Source organism: Patagioenas fasciata, chromosome 1, assembly GCF_037038585.1.
Source record: "Patagioenas fasciata isolate bPatFas1 chromosome 1, bPatFas1.hap1, whole genome shotgun sequence".
Taxonomy (NCBI): domain Eukaryota; kingdom Metazoa; phylum Chordata; class Aves; order Columbiformes; family Columbidae; genus Patagioenas; species Patagioenas fasciata.
Genome location: NC_092520.1, coordinates 60,548,812 through 60,561,331, shown reverse-complemented (window position 1 = coordinate 60,561,331; position 12,520 = coordinate 60,548,812). Strand labels below are relative to the sequence as shown.

At 36.0% G+C, this 12,520-nt stretch overlaps 1 long non-coding RNA gene across 1 annotated transcript in view; it reads left to right on the top strand.

The window, feature by feature from the left end:
- The window catches only part of LOC139826990 (uncharacterized), a 57,307-nt gene extending 52,770 nt beyond the window's left edge, over positions 1-4,537 (top strand). Inside the window, exons 3-4 of the long non-coding RNA XR_011737159.1 lie at positions 3,354-3,493; positions 4,327-4,537. This is a non-coding gene — a long non-coding RNA (uncharacterized lncRNA). The remainder of the gene's footprint in view (positions 1-3,353; positions 3,494-4,326) is intronic.
- The last annotated feature ends 7,983 nt before the right edge of the window (positions 4,538-12,520 follow it).

Below are 12,520 nucleotides of genomic sequence, written 5' to 3'. Positions count from 1 at the left end.
ATTAGAAAAGAAAGAGTTTTGTTTTAAAAGACTTCATATCTAATAACATCTGTACTTCTGATATAAGATTTGAAGCTTTAAATGAGGAAAAAGCAGAGGGGATATTTGTATTAGAAAGAATTAAGAAAAAGTAACTCTTACCTGTTGCTAGCACGTTGTTTTCCCTAAAACATTCTGTAAATACCTTCATTCATGTCTAGACCTGACACGCAGTGTATTATATTTTGCTTAATTAGTGATATTTTCAGTCTCTTCTCCTCCTTGCAGTGAAAATTCATTTCTAAATTTTATGAGATGTCAGACTTTCTCTAACAGTGTGAAAAAACAGCCTGAAGGCTCTAAGTAAAAGGTTTTAGGTCATGATTGACACAGTATAGTAGGTCATATGCTTCTCTGGCAAGCAGTAAATTCTGAGTTATACTACAGAATACAGGTGTTTCTAAGGAAGATTCTGACTGGATAATTGTGAGGATCAGCTTATATATCAAGTGTAGCAGAATGTAAATGGCTCGAGGAGAAACTTTCTTTGCTGGATGTGCCCAGGAAAGAGAGGATTTCTTGTGTGTGACAATGAATTAGACCAGGCCAATGAAAATGGGGATTACAGATTACAGTGATGAAAAGCACAACCATCACTCAGACAGACTTTGACAGGACTGTCCAATCAAAATTCGGCTTTCTGGTCCTGACAGATTAATTTACAGACAAGCACATGTGCACAAAGTTTGAAGCCCTATCAATGAACAAATCACATCCACACAGACAAACCTGGCAAAAAATCCTCTTAGAAATGACTGTTTTGTAAATATAAGCTGTCTATGACATGACAGAAATACATTTGCATAAAACACTGTAATACAGTGTCAGAATGCTTTCACTGACAATTAGGATCTTTTCCCTCTGGTATTCTAATACAAAAAGGAAGATGTGCCAGGAAGATGTGATGGTCCACATTTTCCAGGCTATTCTGGAGCAGTTAATGATGAATAGACAATTTCTGCTGGGTCAAGTTTTGGTCTACCAGTAGTGCATGGAAACTACTTCTTGGTACCCTGCTTTTCTGTGACGTTCATTTCCTTCTTTCTCTTGCAATTTGGTATAATCAGGGTTATTTGCATGGAAAGAGAGGCTTGTGGAAGGGGTGGACTTAGAAATCCACCTACTCCTGCCGTTTGCTGTTTAGTCTTTGCATAAAGTCGTAATCCCTGATGAAGTAATCAGCATTCCTGCAATGGCAAATCATTAAGTCACACAAAAGAAGTTGTGCTTCAGGGATTCTGATCGGAAGGGATTTTGAGGGCTGCTACCTGGTGGATGACATCAACGGGGCCTGGAGACAGCCAGAATTTCTCGTTATCAGACCTACTTTCCTGAAGTCAACCAGTAAAATTACCGTTGTTTTCACTGAAGCAGAATGATACCCTAAACGAGAAAAAGGAAATGAACATTGAAGAAACAAAGATGCTTCTTTCATGCAAATTACTAATAAATAAAAAAGGAAGAATCAGAACCAGGAAATATAGGAAATAAAGAGAAACTGTTGTCTGAATTAATGCCTTTCAAATTTTCCAATGAGGCATTTAGTTAGCATTTAGTAGCAATGTTCATTATACTTTGATAATTATTTAGAGCTTTCTCCCTCAGACATTGGTTGTAGTGAAAGACTGTATCATGGTTCAGTAGTTAGGGATTCTTTTATACCATTATGCTAAAAAGAATAAAGAGCAGTTTTTCTAGGGGGAGGGCTGGGAACCTGTGAAATAAAGCAACTTAATTAGGGAAGACCTGAAGTTAATGGGAGCGATTTCTGTAGGACATGTGTATTTTAAATTAGCAGATTGCAAGACAATAATTCAAATTAAATAAAACTAAAAAAACAACACCACAACCTCACCTTCTCCAAGTCAAAACTGTAAAATCATTCCTTGTTTTCTACACACCACAATATAAGTAAAAGGAAAATGCAAGTAAGATGGAGGGTGTATATCCAGTGGATGTTGTAAAGTCAATGCTTGTGAGTTGTTAACATGCAGTAACAGTAACGTTAATTAGAAGTCTTGCCTTCAGTTTCTATTACCACAGTTTTGTAACTTGAAGTTACTGACTCCTGAGATTGTAGCTTGTATGAACACCAAGATCTGTCTCCACTGGCCTGATTTTTAAGTTGTACCCAACTTATGCATGCATTTACCCAATAGGTGAGACAAACATAATAAAATAATAAATACTGATGAAACTGTATCTATCTTAATTATTGCCAGAGAAGAAAATGGTGTATGTACAAAGTTCAGTGTTTAGCGACTAGTGTGAACTAAGTAATGGTAGCTGTAGAGACAAAGTGTGTTTTGTTTAGTATTGTTTTGTTTTGTTTTTACATTTTTGTAAGGATGCACTACTTGATGTTAGAAATCAAATAAAGAAAAAAAATATTTAATAGTGTAATATTATTTTAAAACTCAGAAATATGCAAAGACGTATATAATTCCCTTTAGTTTTTTTCTGTCATTAATTTGTTCAGAGCATTTATTAGAGTCTACCTATTTTGTTTCAACTTGACCCAGTCAAAGCAGTTTGAAGACATTTACAATGATGAAGAGGGAGCTTCAATTAACCTTCTTGGCTGAGATATTTGATATGCATGAGTTACTATATAACAGCTTAATTATCTAATACTCTTTGTAAAAGACTTCTAATAAAGAATGGAATTGATTTATATATTATGAGAGCATAATCATTTATTTAATTTCTCATCAGATTTCTTTTGCCAAGATGTATGTAAATTAACTAGCAAGTCATGGGACCAAGACTGATACTCAGGACCTGACAACTTTCTAGATCTATGTATGTTTTGATAACTTTGCTTTGAAGGAGAAGCAAAACTGCTGATAACTAATAACCAAGTACTACTAAATTGCACTGCAGGTCACTACTCATTAGAGATATAAAGATTTTAATCCATTGCCATAATTTGTATCACATTGATAAAAAAGAAAGAGACTAAAAGGGTTTTATTAAAAAATTAATTTTCCAGGTCTTAATTTGATATTACATATACATATATTTTTGAATGATGTGATTTATCCTCACTATTTTGGTGACATTATAATTAATGTATTCATTGTCTTTGGTAAGAATATAAGTATACATTTTTTCTTGCATAGTTGTGAAAAAGAACAAAGAAGTAGATTTGGGGTCAACCATGGAAAAAAATGGTCACAGTGTTTCAGGCTAAGTCCTTGTTTATCTCAGTCCTGATGCGATCTAGGGCCACCCCTAACACGGAATTATCAGATTCCTTGGGTACCTGGTGGCCTGTTACAACAATACTAGTCAAAAAATGTTTATTTTCACAGGATCAACTGTCAAGACTTCTTAATGAGGAAGATAATTATTGTATTATAGAGGAGGAAAGTGGGGCACTGAAGGATTGAACGATTTCTTGAAGACAACAAATGGAGCCAACAACAAAGACACAGGAATCACAGGAATTATGGTTTGTTTCCCCAGCTATCTGTATTACTTACATAGATTTTACTCTTTCAGTGCTGCCCCATTTTGGCTGTGATGTTAGGGGAGCTGAAAGGGTGGTGTGGTATTTTTTAGTGTTTTGTGCGTTTTGTGTGTGTGTGTGTGTGCACGTGCAAAAGATTCAAATCTATGAGCTACATTTTTGAAAAGAGTTTTGAATGAAAGCTGGGATATTACTTGGCAGATGAAAAGACAGAAACTGCCAGGAGCCAGGATAAAATCCCTGTTGAAATTGATGTGAAATTTGCTACTGACTTCTGGGGATCCAGAATTTCACTGTAAGGTAAATTGGTAGCAATAAAATCTCAAAACACCAGAAAAGAATAGTTCAAAGCCAACATTCAGGAAGAGGTCTGGGAAGTGAGTAAGGAGCAAGAAGGAAGTAGAAAATAATGAATTCAGGACTCTAAGCAAGAGAAGACTTGCACAGACTTCTAAAGGTGAAAATAAATGAAAGAAAACAGTCTCTCATCACAAAGACAAGGTGAAGATTAATATTTTTGCATGAGGGCTTGTGTTTTCTTACTCTTTTGAAATAGATTATCCTCTCCATTAATAAACATAAAGCTAGTAAGCATAAATCTTTGGCAAGGCAAACACAGATGAACAGCATTTGCTAAAATTTGCCATAAATAACTTATCATTTTCTAGGAAAATCGAGATTGTTTTGTTTTGTTTCATTACTTAAACATTTTGTTTAATTGTCAATAAATTTCTTACATTCTGTTTCAGCAAAATAACCCCTGTAGTCTTATCTTGTGTACATCTATAAAACATCTCCAATTCCCTTCTTTTCAGGAGACTGTTCATTATGTTTTGACCTAGTTGCTCCAGACTGACTCCACTCTTAAGGTCCCTGAAACGAATGTCTTAAATTCTCTTTATGATCAAGAAAGGGAATTTCACCTCCAGCAAGCATGCTGTCTCATCTGTAAATTGGTAAGCAGACTAGGAAGAATGACCAGGGGTGTGATGAAACTTCTTCCCGGCTGTTGGCAGGAGGCTGGTGTTCATGTGGGTTGTAGGCAGAGGGGATCAGTTAGCACAGTGTCAATGTCCTACCCAAAGGTTTTGTTAGAAAATTCAGAAGCTTGAGTGATACCGGAGATGCAGGCTTTGCTTTGTTCAGTTTTTTGTAACTTTTTTTAACTGCAAAATTTAGACATTTAATTTCTGCTTAAGTTATATTTTGATGCTTAAGTTTCGTCTCAGATGTCACCTGAATATAAAATAGAGAATACTGACTATGCTTCTCAGTTCTACGACGTCAAGCGAGGAGGTAATTACCTCCATTTTATGAAAAATGAAGCTGTTAATAGTAATCGCTCTCAGTACAGGACTGAAATGTTAGGCATGAACTAGGATTTCTTTTTTAGAATGTTTCAAATTGTATTTGCTGTATGAGTTTTTTTCTTAAGCATTTCTTAAGCATCACAGTACCTGTCTGCATTACAAGTCAATGCAAAATAATGGTGTTCTTAATTTGTTGACTGGACTTACAGCTTTCCAGTCTACAAAGTATACCGGTAGAAAAGACTAGTTTTCTGGAAAAGAATTAGTCAATGAGTCAATGCTTCAGGAATAGTATCAATCTGAGATATACCTTTGTTTCAACTGGAAAGTGACCTACATAACTACAAAACAGGTTTAATCTGGCTCAAAATAAAGAGCAGGAAGTGCTTAGGATAATTAAACTTATATAGTGAAAAGATTGAATTTACAAAGAGAAATTCAAATGATCTAGGATAGGATTCATAATACTTCAGTCTGGGAGTCTCATACCTAGACTAGTCATGAAGACTGATTTAAAAGTAAGTGTCCATGTCATCCTAACTTATGAAGTAGGTCACTGATAACCACTATGGTAATAAAAGCATTATAGTAATTATGGAGGTGTAAAAGTAGAATGTTTGAAATTGAATAAAGATTTGGAATACTGAAAAAGTAATCCAGGGCCAGCTGAAAAATAAAAGTAATTCTTTATTAACATAAATTCATTTTAAAGTTGAATAATTATTTTCAGGTAGCAATTAGTTCAGTGTAACAAAAACAAACAAACAAAAACTTTCTGACAATTTTTTATCAAACCAGGCCTTTTCTCTATTATATTTCAAGCATTGGAAGTAAGGAATGGGAAGCTTTGAGGAAAAAGGAAAAAAAAAAGTGCCACTGAAACTACTTGGAAGAGATTTTACTGTTACCAGAGTAGCTCTACTTCCAAGCACCATTGATACGTTCGGTTAACATGTTTTAATATAGTTTATCTTTGGACTGTTTATCTTTAGATGTTGAGAACATAACACATAATTAACTAAACTTTGATGGAGCTAAGTTACTTTAGGTTTTTTTCCCTCCACACACCTCCAACTGCAACTTTCTGGTAGCCATAAAAGAAGAGAAACATTATTTGCATAACAAACCCTTTTCTTGATTTATTATCATGACATAAAAAAGGGTAATTTTTTTTCCTTATGAATGACATATTCACTGAATATTTATATATTTTTTTTTTCCCAACAATTTCTAACAAAATGTGATGAATTTGTGGAAAAGAGCTTGACCAGAAATAATAGAATGAAGAAGAAATAGAAATACTCTGAAATAGCTTGGGTTTTGTGTGTTGTTTACAATCAACATGCAGGTGACTGAAAGGGTGATAAAATAGTTGTATTCTTGTAGTTGACAATTTTTCCTCCCCTGTCATTACACTGTGTCATATCCATGAAGCTTTACAACGCTGATACAGTTCCTGTAGGTTTGCTTAATGGTAAATGTGCAAAAATCATTCAACAGCAGCTTAGAAAAAATATCAAAGGGTCTTTGTTTAGTGGCAGAGTTAAGTTCCTCCTCTGACAGCTTCAAGCAAAAGGAATGAAGAAATGGAACATTCTCAGTCAGAACAGTGAGCAAAGTTTAGGCACTTCCAGGTATGTTCGGGATACAGAGTTCATTTAGCAAGCTAAATGGCAACATTACAGCAGATACACAAACTGACAGAGATAAACTAATATTTTGGAAATCAGAAAACTTTTGTTGTAGGGACAGCAATACTTAGCATTTGTTGGCAGCTGTTGGAAGAAGGAGGAAGGGGAGGCAAGGACGCGTAGAACGGGAATGAAGGAAAGAGCTTCTGCTGTCTTTTCATCTCTCCTGAGAGTCCTTGATGTTACCAACTGACTTATTAGGATGTTTTAAGGGTTTTGCTCATGGCAATAAATTACCTTTTTCCTATTAAAAAGCTTAAATGGTACTAAAGGTTTTTTTTTTTTTTTTTAAACTCTGAATAAGAAAAGCGGGCCATATAGGAAACACTTTTTTCCTAAAACATATCTAAACGTCATTTTCTTAAATAAAAAGCTAAACTGAATTTTCTAACTTTAAAAATAGGTTTCATAAATTATTATGATTAAAGGCAAACAATAACTATTTGATCAATTTAAAAGGAATACATAGAAAAGTCTGTAACAGGCAAACAAATAACATTATGAGGCTCAACTGTGGCAGTTCAGAATTTCCTTTTATTGCTTTTACACTAGTGATGTTTGTGTACACACATGTATGCACACTTGTGTGGGTGTAGGTCATTTTATGAGCTATTAATAGAGAAACAGGGCTCATTACCTCCTGCAGAAATTGCAGCGCTGGGTTTACACAGGAGAGGGGATTCAATGCAAATCCTAATGCAGTCACAGAGGATTGTTGCTTCTTTTGTGATTCCAACTGCATGGCATTCTGCACTTCAGTATCCAGACCATAATGGCAACTCTTTTGGTGTCTCAGCATACCTGCATACCTAGCTCATTCCCAGGAAAGACATCAATTAAAAAAAAAAATAAAAAAACCTGTGAATCTCACATAATTTTAGCTTTTTAGCCTTTTGCCATGGAATGTGCATTTCTGTATCTGCGTAAGCCTGCAGATGATGTTAGCACTACAAATCACAAGTCAGAGATGTCACACATGGCCTCCTCACCCTCTCTGATGAGAAATGTGAAATGAAGACAGCATCCATCCATACGTGCAGAGGCGACTGGGGGAGCAGAGAGAGTGGCTGTGGGAGAAGTTCGTCTGGGTAATACTGTTAGGAAACAATGCCTTGCTATTTTAATGGCCTTTGAACAACACCAATTTCAAGGCAAAAATCTGTTTTTGTTGCATTGCATGCTAGCATCCATAATGTGTTGGCATCCATCTTCTGGTGGGCCTCCTGGGGCCTTTTAAGATGTGGCTTCTTAAGGCCCTTGACTGCCAACTTAAGTGCATGTTGCATAGGAAAACCAGCACAACTCTGCTCTCCTTGTGGCTGGTGATGTCCTCCTGGTACCACACACTTCCATTTCCCTTTGTTCTTCTTCTTTACCACTGACAAATTCTGTAGAAGAATGTTTGTCACATATAGTTGAGTCTCATACAGAACCCACTCCAGCTCATAAAGAAATGAAGGTAATGATAATACAGCACAATATTGGTAATATGGCAGCGACTTTCACTTCAAAGTGATGCAGGTTTATAAAGGATATACATCTTACATACATGCAGACGTATATACATATACACATACACATACACATACACATATACACATACACATACACATACACACATACATATACATATACATATACATATACATATACATATACATATACATATACATATACATATACATATACATATACATATACGTGCAATTTAGGCAGCACTTATAAGCTCAAACTAAAGACTGGAAGGAAGTGTACTATTGCAAATGAACAAAAGTTCATTTAATCCAGTAATAGAAGAAATTCAGAGAAATGATAAAAAAACCAAGAAGACTGCATATAGTGTGATCTTCCCCCAGAAATACCTAGTCATCTTCCAGTAATTAATTAGTTAGACACTTCTTGAGCTGGCTTACTTTACTCTTCATGAATTTATTGTATCCATCTTTGAACACATGTATACCTTTGGCTTTGACACTAAACCTCAGCAAGGATAATTCATCAAATACCATATTAATCAAATGATTCATCATGTGTCATCTTAAGAACACAAAGCAAGCACACATACATATGTATCCCCTCCTCCTCCTTGTGCTTGTTTTGAATCCAATTCTACTTCTAATGAGGATATTTTTCACTTGATTGCCTGCTGAAATAGCTAATTCTTGTTCTTAAACAAACAAACCAAACAATGAGCAAAAGAGAAAATCTTGCTATTCTTGTAAGAAGGGAAGACCAGAGAAACTGAGTAACTCACAGACGGGACACAGCACTGCCAGGCACTGAACCCAGAAGTGCTCCATGTCTCTCAGAGGAACACCTTTCCTTTGAGCTCTCGGCTTGTAAATTTTGGTTAGTGGTGTGAGAAAAAACAAAACAAAACGAAACAGGCTGCAGCAGTGTCTTTTAGAACCTGCTTTAAGCCCCAAACCATGATTTGCAACATAAAGCCCCATCTATTCTCATTTCCCTCACTCCTACCCCACACACATGCTTTCTCTTGCTCATGATCCCAAAATATATGCAGCCTGACACGTACTTTTGTGCAATGATTCCCAATCTTTTTTGCTTTCCGGCTAAGATGGGAGCCTTGGAGTTAGGGATTTACTAGTCAACATGATTCAGTGGTGGTTTGGCATATATATTTTCCCTTCTTTAGTAGCTAGTTAGTTGGAAAAAACCCTCATATATTCATCACTATTTCTAAACAACCACATGTCTGAGACATTCTGACTGTATCCACCATTCCCAAAGTACAAGGTAGGTTTCTCAGAAGGAACAACAGTATTGGGGTGGGAACTGAGGAATGTGATTGCACTCAGTCATGCGAGTGTTTCTCCTTTTAATTGGCTAAAAATCAAATAAATTAGACACTCATTAAACTGTTTTTATGAAGGTGTGCACCAGCAACAACAAAGTCTCCATCTTGAGTTCATGAGTTATTTTTATATGCTCTAGCAAACCCCATTTTGAGGAGAGTATATAACTCAAAAGCTTGATGATAAACTGAATATAATTATGGAAACATATGGAAACACCATTTATAATTTTTGTGTTTTGGTATACATAATGATATGGTGAAGAACTTTTCGAAACTGTACTCAGCATACAAAGCGAATAATAGGCAATAGTTACTTCCTTCAGCTACTTCACTCATTAAAGATTCAAATTATAATCCAAGACAAACTAACTTCAGGAGATCAGGTTTACTATGGGTTTTATTATCCCATGTGAAACAGAAATAGAGTGGATAGTTTTCTTCAGGCAAGAGTCCATTAGTAATTGACACTAAAAAAACTGTTAATTTCATACTCTTTTTAATCTTTCTCAGCAGCTGTAAAACAAGTGGTTTCTTTTCCAGTGTGTGGTGGAGCCAAGAGTCTGGTTTTGATAAAAATGAATTAATCAGCTGAAAGGGAGAGATGAAGCAAAACTGAGAGGAAGGAACATAAACGTGTATGTGACAGTGAACTGTAATATAGAATCACAGGATGTCCTGGATTGGAAGGGACCCACAAGGATCACTGAGTCCAACTCCTGTCCCTGCAAATGGCAACCCCACAGTTCACACCATGTGTCTGAGGGTGTTGTCCAGTCTCTTCTTGAACACTGTCAGGCTTGGGGCCGTGACACCTCCCTGGGGAGCCTGTTCCAGTGCTCCACCACCCTCTGGGGGAAGAACCTTTTCTTAATGTCCAACCTAAACCTCCCCTGGCACATCTTCCTGCCATTCCACCCAGTTCTATCATTGGTCACCAGAGAGAAGAGATCAGTGCCTGCCCTTCCTCCTCCCACTGTGAGGAAGCTGTAGCCACATTGAGGTCTCCCCTCAGTCTCCCCTTTCCGGGCTGAACAAACCAAATGACTTCAGCTACTCGTCATACAGCTTCCCTTCCAACACTTCACAAACTTCCCAGCCCTTTTCTGGACACTCCACTGGCCTTCTGCTTAGCTGAAGCACACAGTTGTTTTTGCAGTCTTTCAAGTCCTATAGATTCTGTGCCATTTCAGTCAGGAATGGGCCTTGTTGTATGTACAAGCAGCATCTAAAATAACTGAATGGTCATGCTTACTCAGAGTCAGTAGATGCTGTGCATGTGATTGCATTCATTTTTACTGTAGAAGATCTGTTCACACACTTTAGAGAAAACAGATCGTGTTTGCTGGCTTTTGCTTACAATGGAAATTATGTAAGGGATTATTATAGGATCTGCTACTCTGACTCACTGACTGGTAAACTAATTACACTGTGATGTCATGTTATTTCCGTATGGATCATAAGTTTAATTATCTGATAAGGTGTATAGCACCCTTGCATTTAGGCACCCTTTGGCATTTTAAATAAGTAACTCATATACACAATTAATATTTGTTGCCTAATATCCTGTTAACACATTTTTGAACTTTTGTTTTCCATACCAAGAAGAGCTTACCTCTATCTACAATTTATTCCATAGCAATTATTTTGCAAGATGCAATATTATAATCAGAGTCCTTGGCTATATTCTCGGGTCTCAAAAACAAGGCTCAGTTACTGCCTGTAAACTTTTCAAGAGCACACTCTATGTCTGAGAGAAAACCAAAGCAGTTTAACGTAGCCTGACTTTCTTCAACCCTGTGTTAACTCAAAATTACCTTATACTTGCTGTGGATAAAGAACACCCAACGATTATTATCACAGCTGAAGTTCAGAAACTTTTCTGAACTATAGTACTATCTGAACCATTACTGGTTTTAGCACTCTATGCCTATAAAGCTAACTATTTAAAGATATACCTTAATGCTTATTTGAGCATGGGTAATAACAGTTCTCACAGGCTTTTATTTATAGACAGTCTTATTACCTAGAAGAAGGTAAGAAAGATAGAATTTGCTTGCCAGCATTTCAAATTCTAAAAGAATGATGAAGCAGATGAACACAACAAATGAAGAATGTATTTACTTATACAAGATTTGTCTCTTTCTTTTACCCAGAACGTGATCTTTTTTTTCCCTGAGGAAGCTGTGGGCTAGAGGGTGGGGTAACAACACTCACCCCCTTGCATTCTTCCTGGCCCAAACTTGGATGTAACTCAAAGCCTGTGCTGCAAATCTGCCTGATCGTGAGTAGGAACATCTGTCACTGTGGTAAACACTAAAATATTATGGGATATATTCTGATTTCTCTCAAATCTGTTTAGAAATAACACAGCTCACTACTCTCCTCAAGAATGTATACTAGTTATTTATCTCCACTTTGTGTGAAGAACAACACTACCTGAGAAGTGTTACTCATTTTGTTGTAAATTAACTTTTACAGTAATTTCAGAGTTTATTGAGTTGATTTTTTTTTTTTTTAATATATACGTTTTGTCCAGTTAATTGATCTGGCTGACCAGTTGGTCAAATACTTAATAAGAAGACTTTTCAAACTTTTTTTTTTTAGTTATTTGTTGTTGTTGTTATATGTATGTGTTGAATACACACACAAATATGGTTTGAAGCCTGAGTTCATTAAAGTAAAGCCAGAATGGAAAACTTGATCTGGAAGTTCTTATCCCACAGAATACATTTAACAGATTTCAGATATGAAATGTTTTGGTTAAGAGTTTTAGAACAAACATAAATTCCTAAAGGTTGGCTTTAAAATATAACTAAACTCCAATTCTCTGCTGGAATTAGGAGGGCTAATCATGTGGATAAACATAAGAACACATTTTTGAAAAGCTTTTGATCTCCCACATAAAGAGTGTAAACTCCTAATAAAAAAGGTTACAGTGCATCCAGAAGTTTAATGTGTAGGAGTATAGAAAGATTTTCAATATAAACAACTCATTTAGTAAAGCTTCCAGATCTTGATGTAAGTGCCAGCTTTGAGTTCCAGTTTCTTAAAGTTAGGTAAAAATGGATCTGTATTTATCAAGGATTATATGAACATTTTCAGTAACCTAAGCTGAGGAACAAGGCATCTAAATTAGATTTAGTTTATTAACAACAAATTTCTGTAATGAGAGTTGCTCTCATTCTTGTTT